General features: G+C 36.6%; 1 protein-coding gene across 2 annotated transcripts in view; it reads right to left on the reverse strand.

The window, feature by feature from the left end:
* Positions 1 to 16,857, reverse strand: part of LOC148945407 (transcription initiation factor TFIID subunit 4-like) — a 164,934-nt gene that overhangs the window by 6,877 nt on the left and 141,200 nt on the right. The window lies entirely within an intron of this gene.

Here is a 16,857-nt window from a genome sequence, read left to right on the forward strand (position 1 = left end):
ATTTTTTAAGGGATTTAATTGTTCCAAAAAACAACAATTTGACATTAATGGCCACGTTTAATAAAGAAAAAAAATTCTGATATAGCTGTAAATGGTATCAACATAACTCCACAACATCATTTTTTCATTTCTTTGAGAAAAAAAAGCTCTTATCAGACTTTTATAAATTAGTTAATGGACCAAAAGATGCTTGAATATCTGATAAGTAGAAATTCTAATTTTGGTAAAAAAGAGAAAAAGAAAAAAAAGTTGAACAGGTTGAGATAAAAACACTTTTACTGCTCTGTGCTTTAGGCAAGGATTAACTTTCACAGCTTTATGACGTCACCAATCATTCCAACAAGCAGGGGCATATCCAAAGGGTGGGGCTACCGGGTTTGAACCCACTAACCGAAAATTTTCTCTGACTCGTAAATCGGTTAAAAAAAATGCAGGTAAAAGACTATTTCTCCTTCAAAAAAACGAAAAATAAAAAAACCCAACAATTTCTTCAACTCATAAATTGATCTTTCAAATGTATATAAAAAGACCCTTACCCCACTCCCCCAGAACAAAATTTGTTTCGGTAAATGACCCTCCTTCCCCAAGGTAAAATCCCTGGATATGGTTCTCTCAGCAGGATTTGGTGGCAATAATAACTGTGAACAGTTACTATAGTAGTCAGAGCAGTATTCCTGGCTCTTTTAACCTTGGCCAAATACCACTTTTTCTGCCAACTCATCGGTGACACAGAGACGATGCGGCGACCACAAACGCACACGTTCAAGCTATATTCAGAGCTTCACACTTTACGCTCTTTTATTGAGTTCAGATTTTCCTTAAATTTCTTAAAAGTTGCAGCACTTTTTGTTGATACACACGGCTGCATGAAACTATTTGGCCCGAAACTTCGAAAGTAGAAATCAATATTTTCAGTAAAGAAACTTGCTAAAAAGTTACATTCATGAGATTTTCAGCAAAATCCAATGATATTCTATTCTTTTTAGGAGATTGAGTGGCCGAAACATCCTGCTTACTTGTGGCAATTGATGTTCGATTTAAGTTTCGCTTGCGTTCGTTTAGGCTTTTGGACCTTGTGACTGTTTTGGTTAAAATGCCTTTTTTTCGAATTTTGTTCCTATGTAATGTGGGGCTTCGATGCAAGGTTGCATGAAAAAAGTCTGGTTAATTGCTTTTGTTGTTGTTGTTTTTTTCATGCTGCACGCACAGAAGAGATGGCCTGTTATATATTTATACCGATTTAAATTTTGCAGAAACCTCTGGCTTTTTAACTGAGCAGACATCCCCTTTCTTAAATGATTCATATCAGTCGAAAGAGTCGTGGCTACACAAAATTATTTTAAATACTCATTAATAGTTTGCTGTATTATGCATATTATTTCTGTTATTTACTTTTAATTATTTAATTTATATTATTTAGCAACTCATTTATTACCCATATTGCATATAAGTAAATACAGATGGAATTAAAAACAAAGAATCTTCACAATTTCAGTTGCCCCTCAATTCTTTTGTATGTAATCAATGCCGCACATGTAAGTACTCAAAATACTGTCTTCTGGTCAATCCCCTCCCACCTCTCTCCTAGAATCGCCATATTTTAGCGGTTTTCAAATAAAGTTCTAAAATTTTCAGATAGTTGGACACTTTTTGTGTGGTTTCGGCTGACCAGAAGCGTATATTACATTTTAAACGAAATCACCTCCTATTTTTTATGCAAACCATCTTTGTACAAGAATCTTTGGATAATTTCTATCAAATTTAGTGTACTAGTCCTTCGGGGGGAAGGGGTATGCCGACATTTTATAATTGAAATCTGGTACCTGACGAAATAATAGAAAAACAGAAATTGACGCGGACAGTTCTTCTGCTATCAAATAATGTATTAATTTTGTGATTACAGAATTACTAAATCAGCCAAATTACAGCGATTTTAACAATTAATATTTTTAGCAAGACATTTATGCTTGAAAATTTTATTTTTCAATCTGACAACCGTGTTAATTTTAGAATGTCGGCTTTTGCTCTTCTTTCTTTGAAATTCTTGTACACCTTCATTTAACGGTCCTATTTTCGTGGTTTAAGCCGACTTTCGGAATTTGGCTAAGTGATACTGGGTTTTTGAATATCCTTGCACAATTTAAAAAAAGCACACAGTGCTGTTTACACTATATTTATATTATAAATGTGCCACATAGACATCGTACTATATAGCACCACAATACTCAAACGTCAAGTCTAATGCGTGAGCCTTAAGGGCCACTAATATATCGCAGACGAAGTTTGATGAGTTGAGCAACGATCGACTTCAAGCGTAATTTCATCGATTGGCCAATAAAATTGAAGATTCAAGGCATTGTATATGTAGACCATACCTATGAATATTTTAAGAGCTTTCCGCTTCTGTATTAAGGAAAGTGAAGCAAAAAAAAAACTTTAGGAGTGAGATAAGTAAGTATATTAGATTGTTTTAAAGTAATTTTCATAACTTTATAAGGTTTCGTTCAGGCACGGTCATAGACAAGGCCGTATCCAGGGTTAGGGGGGGGGGGGGTTTGGGGGTTTGACGCCCCCCCCCCCCAAAATGTTTATCTGACTCGTAAAATAGTAACAAAAATGGACATAAACAAATTTTGTATGCGTTTTTTGAGATTTTTTTTGTAAGAACCCTCCACACCCCAATTTTTTTTTTAGTAAAACCAACCCAAAAAAAAAATCCTGGGTACGGGCTTGGTCATAGACAAGAACAATATCGCAAACGAAGACAAAAGAAAGTATTTTGAGCTTCACAGCTGCTAAATCCTGATTTATAAGATTTTGAAGATTTGAAAAAAAAACTGTCTTAATCTGACAGAAAAATGTTAATATGGCTTAAAATATAGTGTTTTAAAATAGTTTTCAAAATTTTATAAGGTTTGCTTTGGGTGTACTCATAAACAAAAGTGCTACCCTTATATGCGTTATAGATCAATTTTTGAAAGTTTCATATTTATACCACAAAATTTATCCAAGTTTATCAAAGGTGAGTCCCCTTTATAAGTTAGGCCTAGAGGATGATATTTCAGAAAAAGATTGAGGATACATAATATACAGCCTTTCCTGGCTGCAAGCCATGTATTTGTAGCAAAAAAGGATTTTCTTCTTCTGTGGTAAGTTTTCCTTGACGTAAAATTCTGTAAATTCGCGTGACGCTAGATTCTCCAAAAAACTTGGATCATTCATAAATCATCAATTGTCAACAGAGGTGACTACAGTGTGGCTAGGGCAGAAAACAAAACACGAATTTACAGTTTTTTTCATTCTTTTTGTAGACAAAATAATTTTTATTTTTTATTTAATTTTACTTTTTTTTTCAATAAAAAAAGATTTTTTTAAAAATCTAATGCCCTGCCACATAAACAAAGGCAGTTAAGACACTGTAATTTTTAGAGATTTCAAAACGCTAACTTCGTCAATTTAGATCATAGATCAGGTCTTATGAAAACATGCCCGTTTACCGGTATGATATTCGTCAGATACGAGTAAAGCTACGGATGTTGGTTCTTTCAAATAGAAGCAGGCGTGGTCTCGGCAGGAAGTGTTGGGTAAGCGAGATTTGTTATTATAAAGTGTAAACCGAGGATGAAACATAAAAAGATTTGCCTTTATCCTCAAACAAAAAAATTAAGAATATTTGTTCCCTGCCACCCAGAAGAATTGATAAAGAAAAAAGAAAGCAGATGGCAGTCATTACACACTTTACAACAGACTGAGGACGGCTTCCTATGTCATGACAGACCTGCGCTTTCATTTCTGTCTTGAAAAAATCTCAATTTTGTCAGGAAAAGTAACTCTTTTTTTTACTTTTTAGATCATATGGAAATAAAAGCATTTTTTCACTATTTTATAATAATAACAACAGTTTCTCGCTTTAAAAGCCCTGGAAGCCTGACAATACGCAACTCACATATAATTGATTCACACTGCACAAACAAAAACATTACACAAATTACAAAAATTGCTGTGCTCCGTTGCTAGCCTGAAAAATCATCGTTCACTAAATTCGCCAACCATTTTTTCATCAAACTTATACTCTCCATACATTCCCTTTCGCAACTCACTTAATTCTTCTAACTCACTCATCACATGGCCCACCGTTTCATCCTAATATCAACACATAGGGTAAAAATAAGGGCCATCCTGCCCTTGCCTCCTCCTTAAATATTTTCTTCTTCCCCAAGAGGTAAATTAATAGCCCTCAATTCGATAATATAATTTATTCCTCCTTTGTAAATACACCTTAAAAATAGCCCGTCACTCCTTTACAACCACGTAGAGGCGCAAGGCGCAGAGGCGCAAGGAATCACAAAGCTTCTTTCATACTTTCAAACTCTGTAGATTTAAAATTGTATCCTTACTAATATCTTCCAGCGAAAAATACTTACCGCGAAAAGCTTAAAAACACTTTATTCTTGTTCTCTTGCATAATTACAAAAATGTTACATTTGCCCTGTCTTGTAGCCCCGATTATAAATTAAGTGCAAAAATCAAATATGAGAGCAAGGACATTTAAAAGAAGCAAGGTAGTGTTGAATTAAACCAAAGAAAGAGATGGCCTTTATGTCCTGCTTTAAATCGGGAAAAACTGAAAAGGAGAAAACTTAATATTTTAATTAACATCAAACCAAATACTACAGATAATGTTTTGTACCTATTGGGAACGTAAATAATTTCAAAGACCACAGTGTCTAATCATGACTAAACGAGAAAACGTTCGATAACGAGGTGATTTACAGCCAGCGAACAGAAGTTGAAAAATACAAATATTTCGACCGAGATGAAAAAACGAAGTCACCTTTTTAGCACTCAAGTGAGAAAGGATTCTTCACTTGGATTCTTTTTTTCTTATCTTATTTATTTTATCTTTTCTTATTCGTCTTATCTTGTCTTTCATCTCTTCTTATCTTATTTTTATCTTATATTATTCATGAGCTTTCATATACTTTTCATTCTTCTTTTTGCACTGATGATGCCTAAGCTAAAGTCTCGCCTGAAATATTCGAAATTCGAAAATTAAAACTGAAAACTGAAAATCCTGAATGAGCTACAAATGGCAATTTTTTCTCAGTTCTAGAAACATCCCTTCTTTTTAGGTCCCTCCTCCATAACGAATTACGCCTCTGGGTCTAAAGAGGGGGGCTTTGGATAGATTGGGATGGAGGAGGAGTGGTGTAGCTGCGTTGGCCTCGGGCGGTTTGATGCTATAGCGAGTAATTGTTAGTAGTCGTAGTACTATATACATTTCAAGTAGTCTCGCCTATCTGGCAGGGGCGGCTATTTAGGCGGGGGGAGAGCAATAGTTTCCCCTAGAAAAGTTTAGAAAATACTACTTTATTCATCTTTGCATTGAACAAAATGGAAGACCAATAAAATTGCTCTTTCCTAAGTTTCAAACTGCACTTAGTGTGTATTTTCATTTAAAAAATTAATGATTGAGGATCCAAATTGCACCTTTCTTTTTTGCCATCTGATTTCTTTTTTAAATTGAAATATTAAATTTCAATGTTTTGAACTGTAAATTTATGTAAATAAATCCTCGCACCCGCTTTATGCTGCATTAACAAGCGGATCTACATCCGCCATTGAAGTTCTACTGTCAAAAGTAAGTAAAAAGATACGTAGAAGAATCATCTACTAAGATACCTTGCGATAATACTGTAGACAAAGCTGCGCTTCCTGATCATAGGTACCGTGGTTCAATCTCGTGTTTCGCAAGGAACAAATTCACTTAACCAAAGTTGTATAATTGTTTTCTTTATTGTTCAAATGTTTTTCTTGGTCAACATGCCTGAGACTCTAGGCAGCCATGTCTTTCCAAAAACTAACAAACAAGTATGTGTCCAATAAAAGTCATGCATACTCCCGTCATTTACTCGTGCCCCAGCCATTTAAACATTTGCCTCTCAATTACTTGGACTATCTGTCTTGGCTTTTCTCTGTCTACAATTAGCCATGTCTTGATGCAACCTATGCAACCTACTGCAAAATACTTGATAACTTCAATTCAAAATCAACGGACTCAAAATCAACGAGGCCTTCGGCCTCGACCGAGTCCATATAAACACCATATCATAAAATAAAACACCATACTAACAAGGATTACTGAAAATAACAAATTAATATGGATTGACAGTTTAATATATACTGATATTCATTCCTAAAAGTCTCAAAATTTTTTAATTTTTTGAAATTACAAAAAAGAAAACGTTTAAAGTACTGTGATGGCGAAGTGGGTCTGACCTAAGCTTGGCAATACGGGACCCAAAGGTCAGACTCGTCTGCAGCAATACACTACATGGCCGACACAAGGACCTTAGCAGTAAAAATCGTCGATATAACTTTGTACTACAATATGATACTACAGCGTATGATACAATAACATACTACAGAAAATGTTTAAAATGTTTTCAGTAAACTACAAATTATGTTCGGAGCTTTAGAAGACAAGGCAGCCCTACTTCTGAGTGTGTTAGTTTCGGCTCGGCCTAAGTTTGACTTGTTTGTTTATTGCAATTACCAAGAAAGTCCTGAAATTAGTTGTTTGTTTTCTAAGTTAGTCAGAAGGAAATGTGAACCAGGGCAACGATTTTTTCTTTTTTTTCAGTGGCTACAAACCACCTCGGTTTTCTTCGTTCTCGTATTATTCAAAATTATCAACACGTACTATCATTATTTTTATGGGTGGTCTTACGAAACTGAATTGCCTCCACCCCATCCCCCCCCCCAAAAAAAACAAAAACAAATGCACCAATAGCCAATGGGTTATTGGTTCCCTCCTCGGGTGCGGTATTTTGAGACAAAACTTGCTTATTTCTTTTCTCGATTAACAATTATAGAAGAGCCTTCCTTGGTAGATTCAAGGTATCCACCATTGTTTTTCCACATTCTGAGAAACCCACCCGAAAGCTTCAGACCAGCTTGTGCAGACTACACTCGTCCCTGAAAAAGGAGGGGAAAGTCCCCCACCACCCATCGGCTATCTGCGGTATCTAATCCTCAGAACCAGCAATAGAAAGAAAACTTCTTTCTCCAATCTCAGATTGCTCTTTAGTAGACCTTTTTTTGCGCCACTTCAGCGCTTGTCCAAAGGGATTGCCCCCGAGTATAACTTAGGAAGTCATTGCTAGCTTTATTGGATGACGGTGCAGCACAAATTTTTTTAGTTTATTCGCTTGTTCCCCCCCCCCCCCATTCTTTTAGTGTCAAATTTTTACTTTTTTTATATGTATTTATTTATTTTTTTTAGTTTAGTTTGACCAGTTTTTATCGTTTTAACTTTTTAATTGATATTTTCCAGTTTAATTACTGACTGACTAACGATTATTCATTCTGATTTTTCTGATTTCGTTCTGGTATTTTTTGCCAGTTTTCTAATTTTGGTGTTTTTTTATTATATTTTATACTCTGAAATCCAAATTTGGCTCTTCAGGGCTTGTGATAGTGTAATGTGTGATTTTGAAATAAATATCTTATCCTATCTTAATATTTCAAAATTTATTAAAAAAAGCAGGAAAGGGGAAGAAACCTCTCCTTGCATAAGAGCGATTGCCAGAGCCAAATTCAAACAAAAAGTGTAGAATTTTTGTTTATTTTTTATTTAATATGTCAATTTTGTATTTGAATAAAACTTGAGTGCCAGTAATATATCGCATACGAAGTTTGATGAGCTGAGCAACGATCGACTTTAAAGCGTAATTTCATCGATTGACCAATAAAATTGAAGATTTAAGCCATATGTTTTTGAATTAAAAAAAAATGAAAGTTTGGAACAACAGCTTTCCGATCCGTATGATAAGTGTGAAAAATTGCAAAGGCATAGTATATGTAGACATAACTAGGAATACTTTAAGAGCTTTCCATTTCTGTATTAAGGAAAGTGAAGCAAAAGAAAATTTAGGAGTGAGATAAGTAAGTATTTTAGATTGTTTTAAAGTAGTTTTCACAACTTTATAAGGTTTCCTCCAGGTACGGTCACAGACAAGAATAATACCCGAAATCAGAATCAGAATCATTTATTAATATAAAAGCTTTCGTAGTCAGGGTTTAAATCCCGACTAAATCGCGCTATTATTTACAAAGTAAACAAAGACACAAAAAAATTAATACACATGTCACTTATTGTAGACAGAAACATAAAAAGGCACAAACGAATTGCTGAAGCGATTAGTGCGACACTTGGGCTGGGCTAGCTTTGTTGCTTTTGATCTTGTAGTTACTTTTTTTGTGAGCATTGAAGGTAATATATTTCTGTGTTTATCACTTGTCAGAAGAAACTGTCCAAATTTACAGATAAGTTGAAAATGCCGGTCGTGGAGTAACGCCAAATTTAGTTGAGACAGTGCTGATTTGTAATCAGTGTACTGATCAGACAGTAGGGCCTTCACCGCTCCTTTCTGGACTGATTCGAGTACTTCGCTCATATAGGCAGTGTTCTGAACCTGTGGACCCCATACAGGGCACGCATACTCTAATATCAGGCGAATATATGTCAGGTAGGCTGTTTTCAATTGCAGCACTGAAAAACCAAATTGTCGCATCAGTAAAAGGGTACGCATGGCACAGTTCGCCTTTTTCACTGCCTCTTGGACGTGGAGGCTAAACAAACAGTCAACACTGAACGTAACACCAAGAATAACTGCCGACGATACGCTTTGGTATGGTGGAGGGGGGCACTGAAAATCCCTTTTGAGAGGGTTAAATTGAAGAATTTTGGTTTTCGTTTCGTTGATTCGGAGGCTGTTTTCAGAACACTGGTCTCTAAAGTTGTCGATAAATGATTCACTGAACCGGGGAACGGTTTGAGACTTCTCAATGAGGTATTTTAAGAGGGTGGAAAGGTCATCTACGAATTTGAACCTTTCGTCAAAATCGGCAGGGACGAAGTAGATCACTGCCAAGAACAACAATGCAGCGAGTTTAGTGCCTTGTGGGGCACCACACGTAAGCTCAGACCATTCCAAATCAGTATCACCCGGGTAGAGACCATATACACTCTGTAGTCGGTCGCGTAAGAAATCTATTATTAATAAAAGAATATGTCTGCAAGCTCCCATAACCTTCAGATTGTTCACTGCAGTATAATGCCGTAGCAAGTCAAAGGCTTTTCTATAGTCAGCTAGGAGGACATCTATAATTGTGGCTCCTTGGTCAAGCCAATCAACAATAAGGTGATGCAGACGCACAAGATAAACAGTTGTACTACTACCTTCCAAGCACCCGTATTGGTATGGATCAAGAGAGCCCTGGACTTGTGACATAAGTTCACGATATATAAATGATTCCGCTACCTTCGAGAGGTTCGGAACTATCGAAATTCGGCGGAGTTGGTCGCAAGATATCGGGTTTTTTACTTTTGGAATTACGCGCACATAAGCTCTCTTCCAAACACTGGGGAACACTTGTTCGTGAAAACACTGGTTAATAATAGAGCTGAATGGCTTTGCGAGAAAGATGGAGAACTCGCGTAACAACTTGACAGGGAGTTCACCAGGGTAAGACGCACAGTTTACTTTCAGTTTTTGAAGTTCCTTAAAGACGGCATATTCAGATACTTCACATATCTCATCAGTCCCGGTGTCAGCAATGATACTCTCAATTTCTGAGTTTGTGATTGATGGGTATGTGGTGCATATGCCGGTGAAAAAATTGTTCACTTCAGTAGCTAATGTCAGTGTGCCGTCATCTTTGAGTAGTCTCAGGTCCTTTGGCGTTGATTTCCCTGCAAGGGTTTTGACCGAGGAGTGCCATTTGTGAGAGTCAGTGTGCAGTAATGGCGTTATTTTCTCTTTTACATACTGTCTTTGGGCTAGTCTGTTTAACTTCACAATTCTGTTACGCAAACTGGCTGCAGCCGCTTGATCTCCAGCTTTGTGGAGACTACAGCGAGTTTTTATCATCTGCTTGAGTTCACGGGTGATCCATGGTTTGTCAGTGTCACAAACTGTAATAACTTTTATTGGAAAAAAAAATCATGGAACTTTTCCAACAGAAGGCTGTTCAGTTTGCTGACTTTGACATTAATGTCGGCCTCTGCACAAATGTCCTCAAAATCGTAAGTACCAATCCAGCGACCGAATTGAGCTATTGAAGACATTGTGATGGGCCGAATTGTGGTTTTTGTTCGTTTCAGTCGTGGGATACTTGCTTGTGCGTCCCAGAAAATTATAAAATGGTCAGAATTCTTGAGGGGTCCTAGAGATCAGGGAGCATTATAAAGATCTGCTAAGTTCATAAAGATCATGTCAAGAGTACTGCCACTTTGGTGAGTCGGAAATTTCACCACTTGTTGCAGATCCAAAATGTTTGAGACCCACTGACGACTGGTGGAAATGAGGCCCAAAGAATATATTTCGAGCTTCACCGCTGCTAAATCCTGATTTATAAGATTTGAAAAATTTGAAAAAAAAACTGTCTTTTATTTGACAGAAAAATGTTAATATGGCTTAAAATACAGTGCTTTAATACAGTTTTCAGAATTTTATAAGGTTTGCTTTGGATGTACTCATAAACAAAAGTGCTACCCTTATTTGCGTTATAGATCAATTGTTGAAAGATTCATATTTATACCACACAGTTTATCCAAGTTTATCAAAGGTGGGTCCCCTTTATAAGTGGAAATTAGGCCTCGAGGTTGATATTTCAGAAAAAGATTGAGGATAAATAAAAATACCGCCTTTCCTGGCAGCAAGCCATGTCTTTGTAGCAAAAAAGGATTTTCCCTTTTGTGGTAAGTTCTCCGTGATATAAAATTCTGTAAATTCGTGTGACGTTAGATTCTCCAAAAAACTTGGATCATTCATAAATCATCACTTGTCAACAGAGGTGACTACAGTGTGGCTAGGGCAGAAAACAAAACACGAATTTACAGTTTTTTTTCATTATTTTTTTTTATTTAATTTTACTTTTTTTCTATAAAATGAATTAAAGATTTTTTTTGTAAATCTAATGCCCTGTCACATAAACAAAGGCAGTTAAAACACTAATTTTTAGAGATTTCAAAACGATAACTTCGTCTATTTAGATCATAGATCAGGTCTTATGAAAACATACCCGTTGACTGGTATGACATTCGTTACATACGAGTAAAGCTACGGACATTGGTTCTTCAAATAGAAGCAGGCGTGGTCTCGGCAGGAAGTGTTGGCTAAGCGAGATTTGTTATTATAAAGTGTGAACCGAGGATGAAACATAAAAAGATTTACTGTTCTGTCCTGAGAGATTTACCCCACTAAAAGAGTAATTTTTTTATGCGTTTATCCTCAAACACAAAAATTAAGAATATTTGTTCCCTGCCACCCATAAGAATGGATAAAGAAAAATAAAGCAGATGGCAGTCATTACACACTTTACAACAGACTGAGGACGGCTTCCTATGTCATGACGGACCTGCGCTTTCATTTTTGTCTTGAAAAAATCTCAATTTCTTCCGGAAAAGTAACTTTTTTTTTTACTTTTTAGGTCATATGGAAATAAAAGCATATTTTAAATATTTTATAATAATAACAACAATTTCTTACTTTAAAGACCCTGGGGCCATGGCAATACGCAACTCACATCTAATTAATTTACACTGCATAAACATAAACATTACACTAATTACAAAAATTGCTGTGCTCCATTGCTAGCTTGAAAAATCATCGCTCACTATATTCGCCAGCCATTTTTTCATCAAACTTACACTCTCTATACATTCTTTTTCGCAACTCACTCAATTCTTCTAACTCACTCATCACATGGACCCCCGTTTCATCCATATATCAACACATAGGGTAAAAATAAGGGCCATCCTGCCCTTACCTCCTCCTTAAATATTTTCTTCTTCCCCAAGAGGTAAATTAATAGCCCTCAATTCGATAATATAATTTATTCCTCCTTTGTAAATACACCTTAAAAATACCCCGTCACTCCTTTACAACCACGTAGAGGCGCAAGGAATCACAAAGCTTCTTTGATACTTTCAAATCTGTAGATTTAAAATTTTATCCTTACTAATAACTTGTAACGAAAAATACTTACCGCGAAAAGCTTAAAAACAATTTACTCTTGCTCTCTTGCATAATTACAAAAATCAAATTGAGAGCAAGGGAATTTTTAAAAAACAAGGTGGTGTTTTATTAAACCAAAAAAAGAGATGGCCTATATGCCCTGCTTTAAATCGGAAGAAACTGATAAGGAGAAAACGTATTATTTTAATTAACATCATACCAAATACTACAGACGGGGCATAATAATGTTTTGTACCTATTGGGAACGTAAATAATTTCTAAGACCACAGTGTCTAATCATGACTAAACGAGAAAACGTGCGAAAACGAGGTGATTTACAGCCAGCGAACAGAAGTAGGAAAATACAAATATTTTGGCTGAGATAAAAAATGAAGTCACCATTTTAGAACTCAAGTGTGAAAGGATTCTACACTTGGATTCTTTTTTTCTTATCTTATTTATTTTATCTTTTCTTATTCGTCTTATCTTGTCTTTCATCTTTTCTTATCTTATTTTTACTTATATCATTTCGTGAGCTTTCTTCTACTTTTCATTCTTGTTTTTGCACTGAGGATGCCTAAGCTTAAGTCTCGCCTGAAATATTTGAAATTCGAAAATGAAAACTGAAAATCCTGAATGAGCTACAAATGGCAATTCTTTCTCAGTTTTAGAAACATCCCTTCTTTTTAGATCCCTCCTCCACAACAAATTACGCCCCTGGTTCTAAAGAGGGGGGCTTTGGATAGATTGGGATGGAGGAGTGGTGTAGCTGCGTTGGCCTCGGGCGGTTTGGTGCTACAGCGAGTAATTGTTAGTAGTAGTAGTAGTATATACATTTCAAGTAGTGTCGCCTATCTGGCAGGGGCGGCTATTTAGGCGGGGGGAGAGCAATAGTTTCCCCTAGAAAAGTTTAGAAAATACTACTTTATTCATCTTTGCATTGCACAAAATCGAAGAACAATAAAATTGCTCTTTCCTAAGTTTCAAACTGCACTTTCTTTGTATTTTCATTTAAAAAATTAATGATTGAGGATCCAAATTGCACCTTTCTTTTTTGCCATCTGATTTCTTTTTTAAATTGAAATATTAAATTTCAATGTTTTGAACTGTTCATTTGTGTAAATAAATCCTCGCACCTGCTTTGTTTTTTTTCGTAAGTTTTTTTCTTACTAGTTGGTTTTTTCTTACCCAACAGAATCTAAATACACTTTCGAGGCTTGTCCTTTTGTAACAAGAAATAAAGTTTGCTTGCCCAATCATCTAGTTAAAATGCATATTCATTTATTGTACGAGAGATACGTAGATACGTATACGTAGATACGAGAGATACGTATCTACTCAGTACTTTGCGATAACACTGTGGACAAAGCTGCACTTCCTGATCATAGGTACCGTGCTTCAATCCCGTGTTTCGCAAGGAACAAATCCAGATAATCCCTAAAATTCTTAAAATTTTTTAATTTATCAAAATCACAAAAAAACGTTTAAAGTCCTGTGGTGGCAAAGGGGGTCTGACCTAAGCTTGGCAATACGGGACCCAGAGATCGAACTCGTCTGCAGCAATGTATGTGTGTATGTACAAATTTAAAGCCCATCATAAATACAAAATACAACACTGATGGAGTATAAAGAAAGAAAATGGAAAGAAACAAATAAATTCTGACAACTGCAAACAAAATCAAAACAAATGAGAACTGACAAGAAAAAAAAAATACAAATAAGGGCAATTATATGTAAGAACAAACATATCATCAGCGACGGACAATCTCAGAGGCGAGGTGCTTCCACCAATAATCTGCCTCCGATATCTCTAATTTCTTTTCTGCACCGCGGACACTGGACTTACAACTCCATACCGCGAGGATAGTGAGCTGTTATTAGTCCAGAGAGGCAGCATTAGCAAATATTTCGCATACTTGTAGAAACACTTCCTTATATCATTAATACCTCAAGCAGTAAGAAGAGACCAAAATAGTGCAAGGGCAAGTAGATGCGGAAATTTAAACTTTAACGCAACTAGTAAACCGTACGCATTCCTAGCTTTTCTGGCAAAAAAATCTTTCAAAATTTGACGCGTGGCGCGAAGATTTGACCCAATCGGTACACCAAGATACGACAGTGTATCTTGTGCTTTAATGACATGTTCACCTAACTGAACATTTGTCGGGCAATCTGAACGGTGATTGAACACCAGGAACTTAGTCTTACTCTCATTAAATCGAAGACCAATACGTTTATACTCCCTATCGAGAATTCCAAAATTTTCCTAAATTCCAAAGTAGTCAGGGAGCCACACGAGAAAAATGTTGATATTTAAGGTTTAAGGTGATCAGCAAGCAGCAGAAGGTTTGAGAAAGTAGTCTGATGTAATCGACCATGCTGAATACGAAAATCGACGTTATATAGTCGACAAGTGGGTGCCCACATCCCCATTTCTTCAAATTCCCTAAAAATCGATCTCCACCCATAAAAAATCCCTTAAAATGAAAAAAAAATGAAGAAAAAAATTGCTTAGCTATAGCACGAATCAAAGGAAATTGAATAATGCTCAATTTTCTTTTTTCAAAATTGTTTTATCTTTTGCCGTTCAGTTTTAATCCCTATAAATCGACGAAAAAGATAACATAATTTATAGTGTTTTTTTTAATAATCTTGATCCATCTTGGAAATTTGCCTACATAATGTACATTTTTTATTAATTGATTCTGTAGGAAATTTATTTTTCTATAAAATGAGTAATATAGAAATTCTCTAACCCTTTCCGTCTTTGAACTATTAGCGAAGTAGCGGAGTGACCCAATTTTTAGCTCGGATAAGCATAGGCATCTATCCATCACGAATGCGCCTGTCCCGGCGGTAGATCTCCGTGACTTAGCTCAATAGAAAAACTCTATCGACGCGATAGAATCTGGCTAGAATGTGAAGAGGCGAAATGCCAAATTCAATTGTATATCCCTTGATCATGCGATAAAATCCATTATTAATTTGGATTCAAAAACGGAGGGTGGAGTGACAGGGATTACCATGAATGAGTTAGCACTTGTGAAGTGGACTTTAGCTCTTCCTTTTTGTGCCTCAGTCTCAGCTACATTCAGTGATATGCTACATGTTGTACCTCAAAGTGAGTTTGACACCGCTCACCACGAAGACAACCCTTCCTTCATCGTGCGGCAGCAAATAGCTGTTGCTAAAGTGAAGTCTGTTCTGGAGTCCAGGCTCAATCCTTTTCGATGCAGTGATAACGATTTGCTCAATATTCATACTCTTGAGACAGTCGATAGTGAGATTGCTGACAGTCTTCTCGATGTGCGAGCTATTGGAAGCAGAGCGCTTGAGCGCTACTTGGATGGGGGTAAATCTGCTTTTAGCAAAGTGAAGGTCGTGAATAATGAGCACGCGAACCAGAAAAAGAAAATCCGGACTTTGAGTGCCGTAAATAGTCTCATCAATGTTGAACTTCAAACTGTCAAAAAGGTATTGGTGAGTGTTGACATTGCTGGCGACACAGGACTTCACCATCTGAGGAATTTGCTTTCTCATGAGCTTCTCTCATATGCACCTTCTATATTTGAGAGAAGTGCAATTTCTGGGAAGGTTGTACTTCGGTCAGGAACCAAATCAGCTCTTCTGGAGTATTTGAAAGCAAAAAGTATTCTGAATGAGTGGCCCGTTAACGTCGAGATTAGCAGTGAGTCGACTCACTCAAGGGTGGTAGACTTGATACCGTACCTGAGAAGCCACCCGCCAACTGAATCGGAAACCACTGAGAGCTACGGAAAACGAACATTTTCTACTCTTGTGTCTTTTAACGGTGAAATTAAAGAACTGCATGTCCTGGCAGATAGATATGATGGAATATTTGGATATTGTGACAAAGAAGGCAATATGATCTTGAAGGACTGTGGTGGTTGCCACGAGCAGCAAGGATCTCCATAAAAAATTGCAGTATCTCTAGGTAAACACTCAAAGCTAGATGATTGGAACTCGACACTATCAAATTCCAAGGCAAAGGCAAAACTAATTGAACTTTTATTTCACGAATTCGAAAACTTAGTCGTTGTGCTTCAATCAGGTTTAACTCTCTACCTCTTTGGAGGCTTTCAAGACCAGATGAGAGTAGTGATTCTCAGCAGAAGTGGAAGTATTGATACAGGCTTTTAACAGCGTTAGAGTTGTACCCATGAAGAGGCGGATACTACAGTTGTGTTGCACACATTGGACTGTTTGAAGAGGGATATCGATATTGTGTATGTCGATGCGAATGACACAGATATTGTTGTCTTTTTGCTGTATCATTATAAGCTATTCCTTGGATACCACTCAAATTGTGAAAAGCGGAAAGTTTTTGTGCGATTCCGTGAATATTCAGTGCATATACACCAACTTTGCAGGAATTTGCCAAACTATCTAGTTTTATCAATCTGCCTTCTTCATACGCTTTCGGGCTGTGATACAGTTGGTTTTATGTTCTCTAAAAGAAAAAGAGAGGTGGCTAAGGCTGTCGAGAAATGGGGACTGCAGGAACAGATTGCTTTGCTTGTGAAAGAGATAGAAAGGTCAAAGATCGATCCTTCTGTGCAAGAAAGTTTTCTTTGTATTTGCAAAAAAGTCATCGTCGCCGCATACGGTAAAGATCCACACCTCTTTACCTCTCTTGATGACTTGCGAGTACATTTATACCCTCGAAAGTGGGAGCTTAAATTTTTGCCACCATTTGACGTGCTGAGCGCGTTTACCTCCAGTTGGACATTTTTTTACAAGCGAACCGACCAAAGCCGCAGTTTCTAGATCCCCTACAGTTTGGCTGGACATTCCAGGATGGTGAGGTTAGGCC

This window comes from Artemia sp. Qi Xiang Cuo, chromosome 13, assembly GCF_049724085.1.
Source record: "Artemia sp. Qi Xiang Cuo chromosome 13, ASM4972408v1, whole genome shotgun sequence".
In the NCBI taxonomy this organism is placed as follows: Eukaryota; Metazoa; Arthropoda; class Branchiopoda; order Anostraca; family Artemiidae; genus Artemia; species Artemia sp. Qi Xiang Cuo.